The 13668-nt window shown below is 44.1% G+C and overlaps 1 protein-coding gene and 1 long non-coding RNA gene across 2 annotated transcripts in view; one reads left to right on the plus strand and one right to left on the minus strand.

Moving 5' to 3' along the window:
* The window catches only part of EDA2R (ectodysplasin A2 receptor), a 59270-nt gene that overhangs the window by 42645 nt on the left and 2957 nt on the right, over positions 1-13668 (minus strand). The gene's annotated exons all lie outside the window — the stretch shown is intronic.
* On the plus strand, positions 5512-13451 carry LOC123594542. Its single transcript, XR_006710773.1, has 2 exons — positions 5512-6077; positions 12714-13451. It is a non-coding gene; the product is annotated as an uncharacterized LOC123594542 (long non-coding RNA).

Here is a 13668-nt window from a genome sequence, read left to right on the forward strand (position 1 = left end):
GCCTCCTTTCTATTCCCAAAGTTACCACCTCAGCCCCAAGGCCTCATCCCCTCTCTAAATCCGATTTATTCACATTTTATGCTTTCCCATTCCAATCCAGCTGACTCATATTTACCAGGTTATTCTTCCTATAATGTATATTTGACTTTTTTCTTTAGCTCAGAAATTTTCAATGACTTTCCACTCTTTTTCAATTCAAACAAAAAGTGTAGCATCCAAAAGTTTTCCACAGTTTGCCACCAATCTACCATGGCAAACTTAACTTCCACTTTTCCCTGATTGTACCCTAAAATCCAGTGCAGCCTATGCTCTTTTCACATGCCCAGATCTTTCCTGCCTCCAAACAGTTGTTCCTGTTGTTTTTCCTGCTTTGCTTGCCTTCTATCTCCACCTGTTGAAGTCTTATCTGTGCTTCATGGTACATCTTAAATAATAATAATAATAATTAACATTTATTGAGTGATTATTTTGGTCTATTGTGATAAGTGTATACAAATATTTTACATGAATTATCTAATTTAATACTCACATAAACTTGATGAATTAAGCTCTATTATTATCTCCATTTTAGTCTGGTGTAAACCAGAGTTCTGGAAGGGGGAAGTAATTCTAATTGTCCAATGTCACACAAGTTAATAAATAGTGGGGACGGGATTTGAACTCAAGTAGTCTGTCTCTGGAGCCCTAAAAGGTGTGACTATATCAAAAATGTCTTTATGATTATCCCTGGTTCAACTTGACGTGATTCTTACTTTGACTAAACTTTTTGACATTTTGACTAAACCTTTAAAGCCTATATTGTGTCATATTTATTTGTTCTTAAACCCATGATGAAACTATCAGGTCCCAGTGCATCTTAGGCATCTATCTTGCGCAGTATTGACAAAAGTAGGTGCTCAGTGAGCCTGCTACATTGAATTGAAGGAATATTGAGGTGAAAAAGGGGATAGTGTAAGGGTTAAATTGTAGTGTAGGGCTAACACTTAGCTTGGAAAATAACAGCTTTGTGTTGACACTGAAGGTTAAGAGATAACAGCCTTGCTTTACTCTTGTAAATTACACCTCATACTCTTGTAAATTAGGCTTCACCAATTAAGGAAACAAAAGTTCAAAGAAAAGAGCATCAGAGGCAGGGTCAAGGAGATCCACTGGTTGCAACTTAGAGGCAGAAAGTCTAAAATAAACACCTCATTAGGCAACTGTTTCTAACTCATCTGGAAACTGTTTCTTTGTTCTGTTCCCAGGTGATGATAAAATGATGTGATCGGCTATAAAAACTCTGTACCCCGACTGTTTGAGGCTGCACTCTTATCAGAAGTGTTGGTCCCAATTGGTCGGCCTTGCCTCTCATTGTAATAAACTTTGTTGTGACTGTCACTGGTGCCTGTAGCATTCTGTTTCAGGAGTCGTGTGGATGCAACATTTGGTGCATTGGTCAGGAAAGTTAAAGGTCTGAAACAGGGCCCTTTCCTCAGATTGTTCCACCGGGAAATTTAAAGGTCTGGAACAGGGCCCTTTCCGCGGATTGCTCCGCTGACCCCTGGGAGGAAGCTCGGGATTGGGAGAGGTAAGGAATTCTTGGGGCGCGCCATTTGAATGACTCAGGAGGGTCTGCTGGACGCAGCTATAGACCCAGAGTCAGGGATCCTACCGGGACACCGGTGGACCCCATTCGGTTTGGTTTTTGTCAAGAAGGATCCTATTTTCAGGTGGCTGCCACAGCCTACTGGCCTAGAGATCTCAAATTTGTATTTTCTTCGTGTCTTATTTGTCTTCTTCCTGTTGACTGTCTGTGCGTCCTTGTCAGTTCTGCCTATCTTTGTCATGGGTCAAAATCAGAGTACCCCCACCCCTCTGAGTCTCATACTAACCCATTTCCAGGACTATAGGAGAGCTGTCTCAGTTTTCGGCCTCCACGTTAAGAAGCCAGTCCTTCGAACTTTCTGTGAGGTGGAATGGACCAGCTTTCAGGTGGAATGGCCTCCACAGGGGACCTTTGACCTTACATTGGTATATAAGGTTCATGATATTGTCTTTTCTAGGCACGAAGACCAAATCCCATATATTGGGGCATGGAGGACCCTCATCGAAAACCCTCCAGATTGGTTAAAACTTCTTCACCTTCCCCCTTGCCTCCCTAAAGTACAGGCTTTTCCACTCAAAGGCAGCATATCTGGAGCTCAAAATAAGAATCTTGATGGCACTAACAGGCTGCCCCCTTTATCACCTGCACCTGAGGAAGAAGAAAAAACTTACCGCCTGCCGCTCTATAGTTCTCGCTCAAAGAATACAAGTCAAGATGCTTCAGATCAGGAGGCAAGCCCGAGTCGGGACACTCCCCTGAGCCCATCTCATACCCTGTCAGGGACACCCTTCCATCCCCCTCCCACTGCCCTACCCCTTCGTCCAGGGCCACCACTGCAGGGTCATACCCTTTATGACTTATGTACCCTTCTCCACTAGCGACCTTTATAATTGGAAGCTTCAAAACCCCTCATTCTCAGAGAAATCCCAAACCTTAATTTCTCTTCTTGAAATCATATTTGTGACCCATCAGCCAACCTGGGATGACTGCCAGCAGCTCTTGCAGGTTCTCTTCACCACTGAGGAGCAAGATAAGATCTGTCACGAGGCCCAGAAATTAGTGATGGGGCTAAATGGGCAACCCACCGAGGATCCTGCTGTGCTGGAGGAAGTTTTTCCTTCCTCGCATCCTGAGAATTGGGACCCAAACACTCCTCATGGTAGGCAATCATTAACCCTATTTCGCCAGACTCTATTGGGAGGTCTCCGAGCGGCTGCCCGCCGGCCCACAAACATGTTTAAGGTAACAGAAGGAATTCAGGGAACTGAGGAAAGCCCCTCAGCCTTCTTAGAAAGACTCATGGAAGCGTACTGCACCTTTACCCCTGAGGCACCTGAAAATAGAAGGGAATTAAATCTGGCTTTTGTCTCACAGGCAGCCCCAGACATTCGGAAAAAGTTAAAAAATTAGATGGGTTTGAAGGAAAAAATTTATCTGAGTTAGTTGAAATAGCCCAAAAAGTTTTCAACAATAGGGATTATCAGGAAGAAAGACAGACAAAAAAAATTAAGTAGGGTGGTGGCGGCCGTCCTGGATGCCCATGAGGGAAGAGGACCCAGAATGCCCAAAGAATTCTAGTTTGGACAAAAGAAAAAAGATAAACAAAGGGTTAAAGTGTCACTAGGAAAAAACCAGTGTGCATATTGCAAACAAGAGGGACACTGGAAAAAGGATTGCCCCAACTTAACCCAACGCAAAACTCGGCCACCCCAGGTATCTGTGATGGGAGTCGATTCTGACTGATGGGACCGCGTATTGGTGGCCCCTTCTGAGCCATTGGTTACTGTTAATATAGGGGCCAAACTAAGACCTTCTTGGTGGACACTGGGGCAACCTTTTCAGTTCTAAAACAAGATCCTGGCCCCACCAGGCAAGGGGCAACCCTGATGCAAGGGGCAACTGGGTCCCAGACTTGTAAATGGACCACTGAACAAGTAGATTTAGGCCGTAAAACTGTTATACATTCTTTCCTAATCATGCCTGAATGCCCCTACCCTGGATTACTAGGTAGAGACCTACTGCATAAACTAACGGCTTCTTTGAAATTCACTGAAGGGGGTATGCATATTATAGTTGGCCAGGATGGCCCAACAACTGTAATGGTGACTGTGCCACTTGGGGAAGAGAGCCTGCTCACTCCAGTGCCTAATGAAAATGTCCATGCAGTTGATCCCCTCCTTAGAAGCCTCCAGGAGGAATTCCCCCAGGTACAGGCCGAAACCAATCCACCTGGGCTGGCAATTGATCATGCTCCCATAAGAGTGGAACTTAAGGCATCCGCACTTCCGGTAAGACTAAAACAATATCCCATGTCCCGGGAAGCTAGGCGGGGAATCACTATTCACATCAAGCATTTGTGCAACTCCGGCATTTTGATCCCATGCAAGTCACCATGGAATACTCCACTTCTTCCTGTCCAGAAGCCTAACTCATCCGATTTCCGGCCAGTTCAAGACCTAAGAGCAGTAAATGCCAGGGTAATGGACATTACCTGTACCCAACTGTACCCAGCCCTTATACTCTCCTTAGTTTGCTTCCCCCTTCTCAAGTGTATTATACAGTTTTGGACTTAAAAGATGCCTTCTTTGCCATCCCACTGGCCCCACACAGCCAGCCACTATTTGCATTTGAATGGACTGATCCTGAAGAGGGAAAAGCCGGACAGCTCACCTGGTCGCGACTCCCCCAGGGATTTAAAAATTATCCTACTCTTTTTAATGAAGCCCTGCACCAAGATTTAGAGCCATTTCCGATCTCCAACCCACAGGTACTCTATTGCAATTTGTCGATGATAACTTGTTGGTGGCTCCTTCTCATTCGAAATGCCTGAGTGCCACCAAAGAACTCTTGAGTCTTCTACAAAAACTGGGGTACAGAGTGTCAGCCAGAAAAGCACAAATCTGTCATACTGCAGTGACCTTTTTAGGTTACAACCTTAAAAAGGGTAAGCGTTATCTAGGTGAACAAAGAATTCGGGCTATGCTCAATATTCTTCAGCCTAGAACTCACAAACAAGTCCGCGAGTTCCTTGGGGCAGCAGGCTACTGCAGGCTATGGATATCTGGCTTTGCTGAACTGGCAGCCCCTTTATATGCCACTCTCAAAGGATCTCCAGAGTCCTTCACGAGGAGAGAGACTCAAACTAAAGCCTTCCAAGCCTTACGAGATGCTCTCATGACCCCACCAGCCTTGGCTTTGCCAGATCCCACCAAGCCATTCCATTTGTTTGTAGCTGAAAAAGGGGGGGGGGTAGCCAAGGGAGTTCTGACTCAGCGCCTAGGACCTTGGCACCGACCGGTGGCTTATTTATCCAAACGGCTGGACCCAGTTGCTTCCGGATGGCCCCCATGTATTCGACAAATTGCCACCACCGCGCTTCTAGTTAAAGATGCAGACGAACTAACCTTGGGGCAAGCATTGTCTGTCATGGGGCCCCATGAAGTGGAAACTTTACTGCGGGCTCCCCCAGAGCGATGGCTGTTAAATGCTCGGATTACCCAATATCAAGCATTGCTACTCGACCAGCCCCAAATACGTTTTTGTGCCCCCACAACCTTAAACCCAGCCACTTTGCTACCCGAAGGACAGAATCCCCCTCTGCACTCTTGCCCAGAAACATTGGCGATGATCTCGTCCCTCTGCTCTGATCTTACGGACATTCCCTTACATGACCCTGATATCAGCATGTTTTCAGACAGCAGTAGTTTTGTGTTTCTTTTTTTTTTTTTTAATCTTTATTTATTTTTGACAGAGACAGAGACAGAGACAGAATGCGAGTGGGTTAGGGGCAGAGAGAAGGAGACACAGAAGCAGAAGCAGGCTCCAGGCTCTGAGCTGTCAGCACAGAGCCTGACACGGGGCTCGAACACACGAGCTGTGAGATCATGACCTGAGCCGAAGTCGGACGCTCAACCGACTGAGCCACCCAGGCGCCCCAATAATTTTGTGTTTCAAGGGCAAAGGCATTCCAGCGCTGCGGTGACGATAGACCATGAAATTTTATGGCAACAGACCCTTCCCCCAGGAACTTCAGCCCAACACGCAGAGCTCATCGCACTAACAAAAGCCCTAAAACTTGGAACAAACAAGTCAGTTAACATTTATACGGACAGCCACTATGCTTTTGCAACCGCGCATGTACACGGATCCATTTATCAAGAGCGCGGTCTCCTCACAGCAGAAGGCAAGGCTATCAATAATAAAGCTGAAATTTTAGATCTTCTAGCAGCCATCTGGGAACCTGCAAAGCTGGCAATCATTCACTGCCCAGGACATCAAAAAGGCAACTCCCTAGAGGCAATCGGAAACTGCCTGGCTGATGCAGCAGCCTGAGAAGCTACCCTAACTAAAAGTGAAAGTGCCTTGGAGCTACCGATCTTGACAGAGCCCTTGCTTCCACCAGAACCCAATTATACTCCTAAAGATTTGGAGTGGATTTCCAGAAAAGGGGGAAGTAAGATGCCGGGACAAAAGTGGTTTCAGGATCCTGAAGGTAAGATACTCTTACCCGCGGCACTCGGGCGGCGCATGGTGTATCTCCACCAAGGGACTCATCTGGGAAAAATGAAGATGGTGGAATTAGTGTGGAGAAAGTTCAGGGTGCAAGGGTTGGGAAAAGAGATCGAAGAGATGATTGAAAGGTGTGTAAGTTGCGCCCAAGTAAATCAGGGTGCAAATAGGAAGGTTTCAGAAGCTAAAAGAGATAGAGGGATTGAGCCAGGCCGCTTTTGGGAAGTAGATTTTACTGAGATTAAACCAGGGAAATACGGATATAAATACTTGCTTGTTTTTGTAGACACCTTCTCTGGGTGGGTCGAGGCGTTCCCCACTAAATCAGAAACAGCTCAGACGACAGTTAAGAAATTATTAAATGAGACTGAGTGTAGGGAAGATGGCGGCTTAGGAAGACACTAGGCTCACCGCACGTCCTGCTGATCCCTTAGATTCCACCTACACCTGCCTAAATAACCCAGAAAACCGCCAGAGGATTAGCAGAACGGAGTCTCCTGAGCCAAGCACAGACGAGAGGCCCACGGAAGAGGGTAGGAAGGGTGGCGAGGCGGTGCCTGCTCCACAGACTGGTGGGAAGGAGCCGGGGTGGAGGGAGAGCCCGCTGGCCAAGCAGAGCCCCGAGTCTGGCTGGCAAAAGCAGAGGGGCCAGACTGAGTGTGTTCCTACAGCAAGCACAACTTAGCCTCTGGGAGCTCATAAGTTAACAGCTCTGCTCGGAAAGCGGGAAGGCTGGAGGACAAAGGGAGGGAGAGCTGCTGAGCCCCCTGGATGACAGAGCTCAGTTTGGTGGGGAACAAAGGCTCTCACCAGCGCCATCTCCTTCGCCCATCCCCCAGCCAAAATCCCAAAGGGAACCAGTTCCTGCCAGGGAAATTGCTCGCTCCGCGCAAACACCCAATGCTGTGCTTCTGCAGAGCCACCACTCCGGCAGCGGATCTGACTCCCTCCCGCTGCCACAGGGCCCCTCCTGAAGTGGATCACCTAAGGAGAAGCGAACTAAGCCTGCCCCTCCTCCCCCCTTGCACCTTGCCTAACCACCCCAGCTAATACACCAGATCCCCAGCACCACAAGCCTGGCAGTGTGCAAGTAGCCCAGACGGGCCATGCCACCCCACAGTGAATCCTGCCCCTAGGAGAGGGGAAGAGAAGGCACACACCAGTCTGGCTGTGGCCCCAGCGGTGGGCTGGGGGCAGACATCAGGTCTGACTGCGGCCCCACACACCAAATCCAGTTATACACCACAGCACAGGGGAAGTGCCCTGCAGGTCCACACCACTCCAGGGACTATCCAAAATGACCACACTGAAGAATTCCCCTCAGAAGAATCTCCAGGAAATAACAACAGCTAATGAACTGATCAAAAAGGATTTAAATAATATAACAGAAAGTGAATTTAGAATAATAGTCATAAAATTAATCCCTGGGCTTGAAAACAGTATAGAGGACAGCAGAGAATCTCTTGCTACAGAGATCAAGGGACTAAGTAACAGTCACTAGGAGCTGAAAAAAGCTTTAAACAAAATGCAAAACAAAATGGAAATGACGACGGCTTGGAATGAAGAGGCAGAGGAGAGAATAGATGAACTAGAAGATAAAGTTATGGAAAAAGAGGAAGCTGAGAAAAAGAGAGATAAAAAAAATCCAGGAGTAAGAGGGGAAAATTAGAGAACTAAGTGATACACTAAAAAGAAATAACATAGGTATAATTGGTATCCCCGAGGAGGAAGAGAGAGTGAAAGGTGCTGAAGGTGTACTTGAAGAAATAATAGCTGAGAACTTCCCTGAACTGGGGAAGGAAAAAGGCATTGAAATCCAAGAGGCACAGAGAACTCCCTTCAGACGTAACTTGAATTGATCTTCTGCACGACATATCATAGTGAAATGGGCAAAATACAAGGATAAAGAGAAAATTCTGAAAGCAGCAAGGGATAAATGTGCCCTAACATATAAAGGGAGACCTATAAGACTCCTGACTGATCTCTCTTTTGAAACTTGGCAGGCCAGAAAGGATTGGCAGGAGATCTTCAATGTGCTAAACAGAAAAAATATTCAGCTGAGAAAACTCTATCCAGCAAGTCTGTCATTTAGAATAGAAGGAGAGATAAAGGTCTTCCCAAACAAACCAAAACTGAAGGAATTTGTCACCACTAAACCAACCCTACAAGAGATCCTAAGGCGGATCCTGTGAGACAAAGTACCAGAGACATCACTACAAGCATAAAACATACAGACATCACAATGACTCTAAACCCATATCTTTCTATAATAACGCTGAATGTAAATGGATTAAATGCACCAACCAAAAGACATAGGGTATCAGAATGGATAAAAAAGCAAGACCCATCTATTTGCTTAATGCTGTTTACAAGAGACTCATTTTAGATCTGAGGACACCTTTAGATTGAGAGTGAGGGGATGGAGAACTATTTATCATGCTACTGGAAGCCAAAAGAAAGCTGGAGTAGCCATACTTATATCAGACAAACTAGACTTTAAATTAAAGGCTGTAACAAGAGATGAAGAAGGGCATTATATAATAATTACAGGGTCTATCCATCAGGAAGAGCTAACAATTATAAATGTCTATGCGCCGAATACCAGAGCCTCAAATATATAAAACAATTACTCATAAACATAAGCAACCTTATGGATAAGAATGTGGTAATTGCAGGGGACTTAAACACTCCACTTACAGAAATGGATAGATCATCTAGACACACAGTCAATAAAGAAACAAGGGCCCTGAAGGATACATTGAATCAGATGGACTTGACAGATCTATTTAGAACTCTGCATCCCAAAGAAACAGAATACACTTTCTTCTCGAGTGCACATGAAACATTCTCCAAGATAGATCATATACTGGGTCACAAAACAGCCCTTCATAAGGATACAAGAATTGAAATTATACCGTGCATACTTTCAGACCACAATGCTATGAAGCTTGAAATCAACCACAGGAAAAAGTCTGGAAAACCTCCAAAAGCATGGAGGTTAAAGAACACCCTACTAAAGAATGAGTGGGTCAACCAGGCAATTAGAGAAGAAATTAAAAAATACATGGAAACAAACAAAAATGAGAATACAACAATCCAGATGCTTTGGGATGCAGCGAAGGCAGTCCTGAGAGGAAAATACATTGCAATCCAGGCCTATCTCAAGAAACAAGAAAAATCCCAAATACAAAATCTAACAGCACACCTAAAGGAAATAGAAGCAGAACAGCAAAGGCGGCCTAAACCCAGCAGAAGAAGAGAAATAATAAAGATCAGAGCAGAAATAAACAATATAGAATCTAAAAAAATGGTAGAGCAGATCAATGAAACCAAGAATTGGTTTTTTTGAAAAAATAAACAAAATTGACAAACCTCTAGCCAAGCTTCTCAAAATGAAAATGGAGATGACCCAAACAGATAAAATCATGAATGAAAATGGAATTATTACCACCAATCCCTCAGAGATATAAACAATTATCAGGGAATACTATGAAAAAGTGTATGCCAACAAATTGGACAACCGGGAAGAAATGAACAAATTCCTAAACACCCGCACTCTTCCAAAACTCAATCAGGAGGAAATAGAAAGCTTGAACAGACCCATAACCAGCAAAGAAATTGAATCGGTTATCAAAAATCTCCCAACAAATAAGAGTCCAGGACCAGATGGCTTCCCAGGGGAGTTCTACCAGACGTTTAAAGCAGAGATAATACCTATCCTTCTCAAGCTATTCCAAGAAATAGAAGGGGAAGGAAAACTTCCAGACTCATTCTATTAAGCTAGTATTCCTTTGATTCCTAAACCAGACAGAGATCCAGTAAAAAAAGAGAACTACAGGCCAATATCCCTGATGAATATGGATGCAAAAATTCTCAATAAGATACTAGCAAATCGAATTCAACAGCATATAAAAAGAATGGTTCACCATGATCAAGTGGGATTCATTCCTGGGATGCAGGATTGGTTCAACATTCGCAAATCAATCAATGGGATACATCACATTAATAAAAAAAAAGAGAAGAACCATATGATCCTGTCAATCGATGCAGAAAAGGCCTTTGACAAAATCCAGCACTCTTTCTTAATAAAAACCCTTGAGAAAATCGGGATAGAAGGATCATACTTATACATCATCAAAGCCATTTATGAAGAGCCCACAGCTAACATCATCGTCAATGGGGAAAAACTGAGAACTTTTTCCCTCCGATCAGGAACATGACAGGGATGTCCACTCTCACTGCTTTTGTTTAACATAGTGTTGGAAGTTCTAGCATCAGCAATCAGACAACAAAAGGAAATCAAAGGCATCAAAATTGGCAAAGATGAAGTCAAGCTTTTGCTTTTTGCAGATGACATGATATTATACATGGAAAATCCGATAGACTCCACCAAAAGTCTGCTAGAACTGATACATGAATTCAGCAAAGTTGCAGTATACAAAATCAATGTACAGAAATCAATTGTATTCTTATACACTAACAATGAAGCAACAGAAAGACAAATAAAGAAACTGATCCCATTCACAATTGCACCAAGAAGCATAAAATACCTGGGAATAAATCTAACCAAAGATGTAAAAGATCTGTATGCTGAAAACTAGAGAAAATTTATGAAGGTAATTGAAGAGGATATAAAGAAATGGAAAGACATTCCCTGCTCATGGATTGGAAGAATAAATATTGTGAAAATGTCAATACTACCCAAAGCTATCTACACATTCAATGCAATCCCAATCAAAATTGCACCAGCATTCTTCTCGAAACTAGAACAAGCAATCCTAAAATTCATATGGAACCACAAAAGGCCCTGAATAGCCAAAGCAATTTTGAAGAAGAAGACCAAAGCAGGAGGCATCACAATCCCAGACTTTAGCCTCTACTCCAAAGCTGTAATCATCAAGACAGCATGGTATTGGCACAAAAACAGACACATAGACCAATGGAATAGAATAGAAACCCCAGAACTAGACCCACAAACGTATGGCCAACTCATCTTTGACAAAGCAGGAAAGAACATCCAATGGAAAAAAGACAGTCTCTTTAACAAATGGTGCTGGGAGAACTGGACAGCAACATACAGAAGGTTGAAACTAGACCACTTTCTGACACCATTCACAAAAATGAACTCAAAATGGATAAAGGACCTGAATGTGAGACAGGAAACCATCACAACCCTAGAGGAGAAAGCAGGAAAAGACCTCTCTGACCTCAGCCGTAGCAATCTCTTACTGGACACATCACCAAAGGCAAGGGAATTGAAAGCAAAAATGAATTACTGGGACCTTATGAAGATAAGAAGCTTCTGCACTGCAAAGGAAACAACCAACAAAACTAAAAGGCAACCGACGGAATGGGAAAAGATATTTACAAATGACATATCGGACAAAGGGCTAGTATCCAAAATCTATAATGATCTCACTAAACTCCACACCCGAAAAACAAATAACCCAGTGAAGAAATGGGCAGAAAACATGAATAGACACTTCTCTAAAGAAGACATCCAGATGGCCAACAGGCACATGAAAAGATGTTGAACGTCGCTCCTTATCAGGAAAATACAAATCAAATCCACGCTCAGATATCACCTCACACCAGTCAGAGTGGCCAAAATGAACAAATCAGGAGACTATAGATGCTGGAGAGGATGTGGAAAAACGGGAACCTTCTTGCACTGTTGGTGGGAATGCAAATTGGTGCAGCCGCTCTGGAAAGCAGTGTGGAGGTTCCTCAGAAAATTAAAAATAGACCTACCCTATGACCCAGCAATAGCACTGCTAGGAATTGACCCAAGGGATACAGGAGTACTGATGCATAGGGGCACTTGTACCCCAATGTTTATAGCAGCACTCTGAACAATAGCCAAACTTTGGAAAGAGCCTAAATGTCCATCAACTGATGAATGGATAAAGAAATTGTGGTTTATATACACAATGGAATACTATGTAGCAATGAGAAAGAATGAAATATGGCCTTTCGTAGCAACGTGGATGGAACTGGAGAGTGTGATGCTAAGTGAAATAAGCCATACAGAGAAAGACAGATACCATATGTTTTCATTCTTATGTGGATCCTGAGAAACTTAACAGAAACCCATGGGGGAGGGGAAGGAAAAAAAAAAGAGGTTAGAGTGGGAGAGAGCCAAAGCATAAGAGACTCTTAAAAACTGAGAACAAACTGAGGGTTGATGGGGGGTGTGAGGGGGGGAGGGTGGGTGATGGGTATTGAGGAGGGCACCTTTTGGGATGAGCGCTGGGTGTTGTATGGAAACCAATTTGACAATAAATTTCACATATTGAAAAAAAAAGAAATTATTAAATGAAATAATTCCTAGATTCAGGCTGCCTCTGAGCATAGGATCAGACAATGGCCCGGCCTTCACAGCGCAGGTGTCCCAGGGTCTAGCCCAGGCATTGGGAATAGATTGGAAATTACATTGTACATATAGACCACAGAGCTTGGGTCAAGTAGAAAGGATGAATTGGACCCTAAAAGAGACCTTAACTGAATTGTCCCTTGAGACAGGCAAAAATTGGGTTGATGTCCTGCCTTTTGCCCTTTTGTGAGTGTGTTGTACTCCATTTATCAAGGGATTTTCCCCTTATGAAATTTTATTTGGCAGACCTCCACCTATCCTGCCGAGGCTAGGAGACGACGTAATGGATCAGTTGGAACAGGACCATTTGCTGGCTTCACTCATGGCCCTGAAACATGTACAAAAGGAAATAACCAGGGCCTTGAGAGAAACCTTCGCTCATCCTCCTGTTCTTCCCCACCTCTTTCAACCAGGAGACTTAAGGCACGAGTCAAAAGGCACGAGCCTAAAACCCTGGAGCCGCGCTGGAAAGCACCACACACCATGATTCTGACTACGCCCATGGCCATGAAGGTAGATGGTGTCCGAACCTGGATTCATCACTCTCAGGTTAAGAAAAACTGCATGAAGGCGGGAACACCCCAGACTGATACAGAACCAGATAACAAACAGCAATGGAAGGTTCAAAGGCACCCAGAGGATCCTTTAAAGCTAAGACTGATGTGGGCATAATAATAATTTTCTGGGTTTGTATGGTGATAAGTGTGGGGTACTGTATGGAATTGCATCCCCTATCTTTTTGGCCATACCAATGGGAACTCAGGGACACTGTCATGGGAAAGGTGATAGCATCTAATACCTCTTCCACTGTGCCTTGTTTTTTGTTTGATTTATGTGACTTGGTGGGGGACTCATGGGGAACTTTAGTTACTAACTATAAACAGCCAACAGGCTTCGCTCCTCCGGTCCCCGAAAACCCCTATATGGTTACCAATGGATGTGGACACAGGGATCAAGAACAAAAATTGGCTAACATACCAGGGTTATACAGTTGCCCAGCAAATGGAAATGTCGAATGTGAAGGAGAAGGCCAATACCATTGTGCAAAATAGGGTTGTGAAACGCTGGCTCCCTGGCTGGCAGGACAGGGCCATGACCCCTGAATCACACTCCTTAGAACTCCTGATCCCAAATGTAAGACTCAAGGAAAACATAACCTAACAAAAATATGTTTAAAAAAGGTTTCTAGTTCCAGTACCTT

Source organism: Leopardus geoffroyi, chromosome X (genome assembly GCF_018350155.1).
Source record: "Leopardus geoffroyi isolate Oge1 chromosome X, O.geoffroyi_Oge1_pat1.0, whole genome shotgun sequence".
Taxonomy (NCBI): Eukaryota; Metazoa; Chordata; class Mammalia; order Carnivora; family Felidae; genus Leopardus; species Leopardus geoffroyi.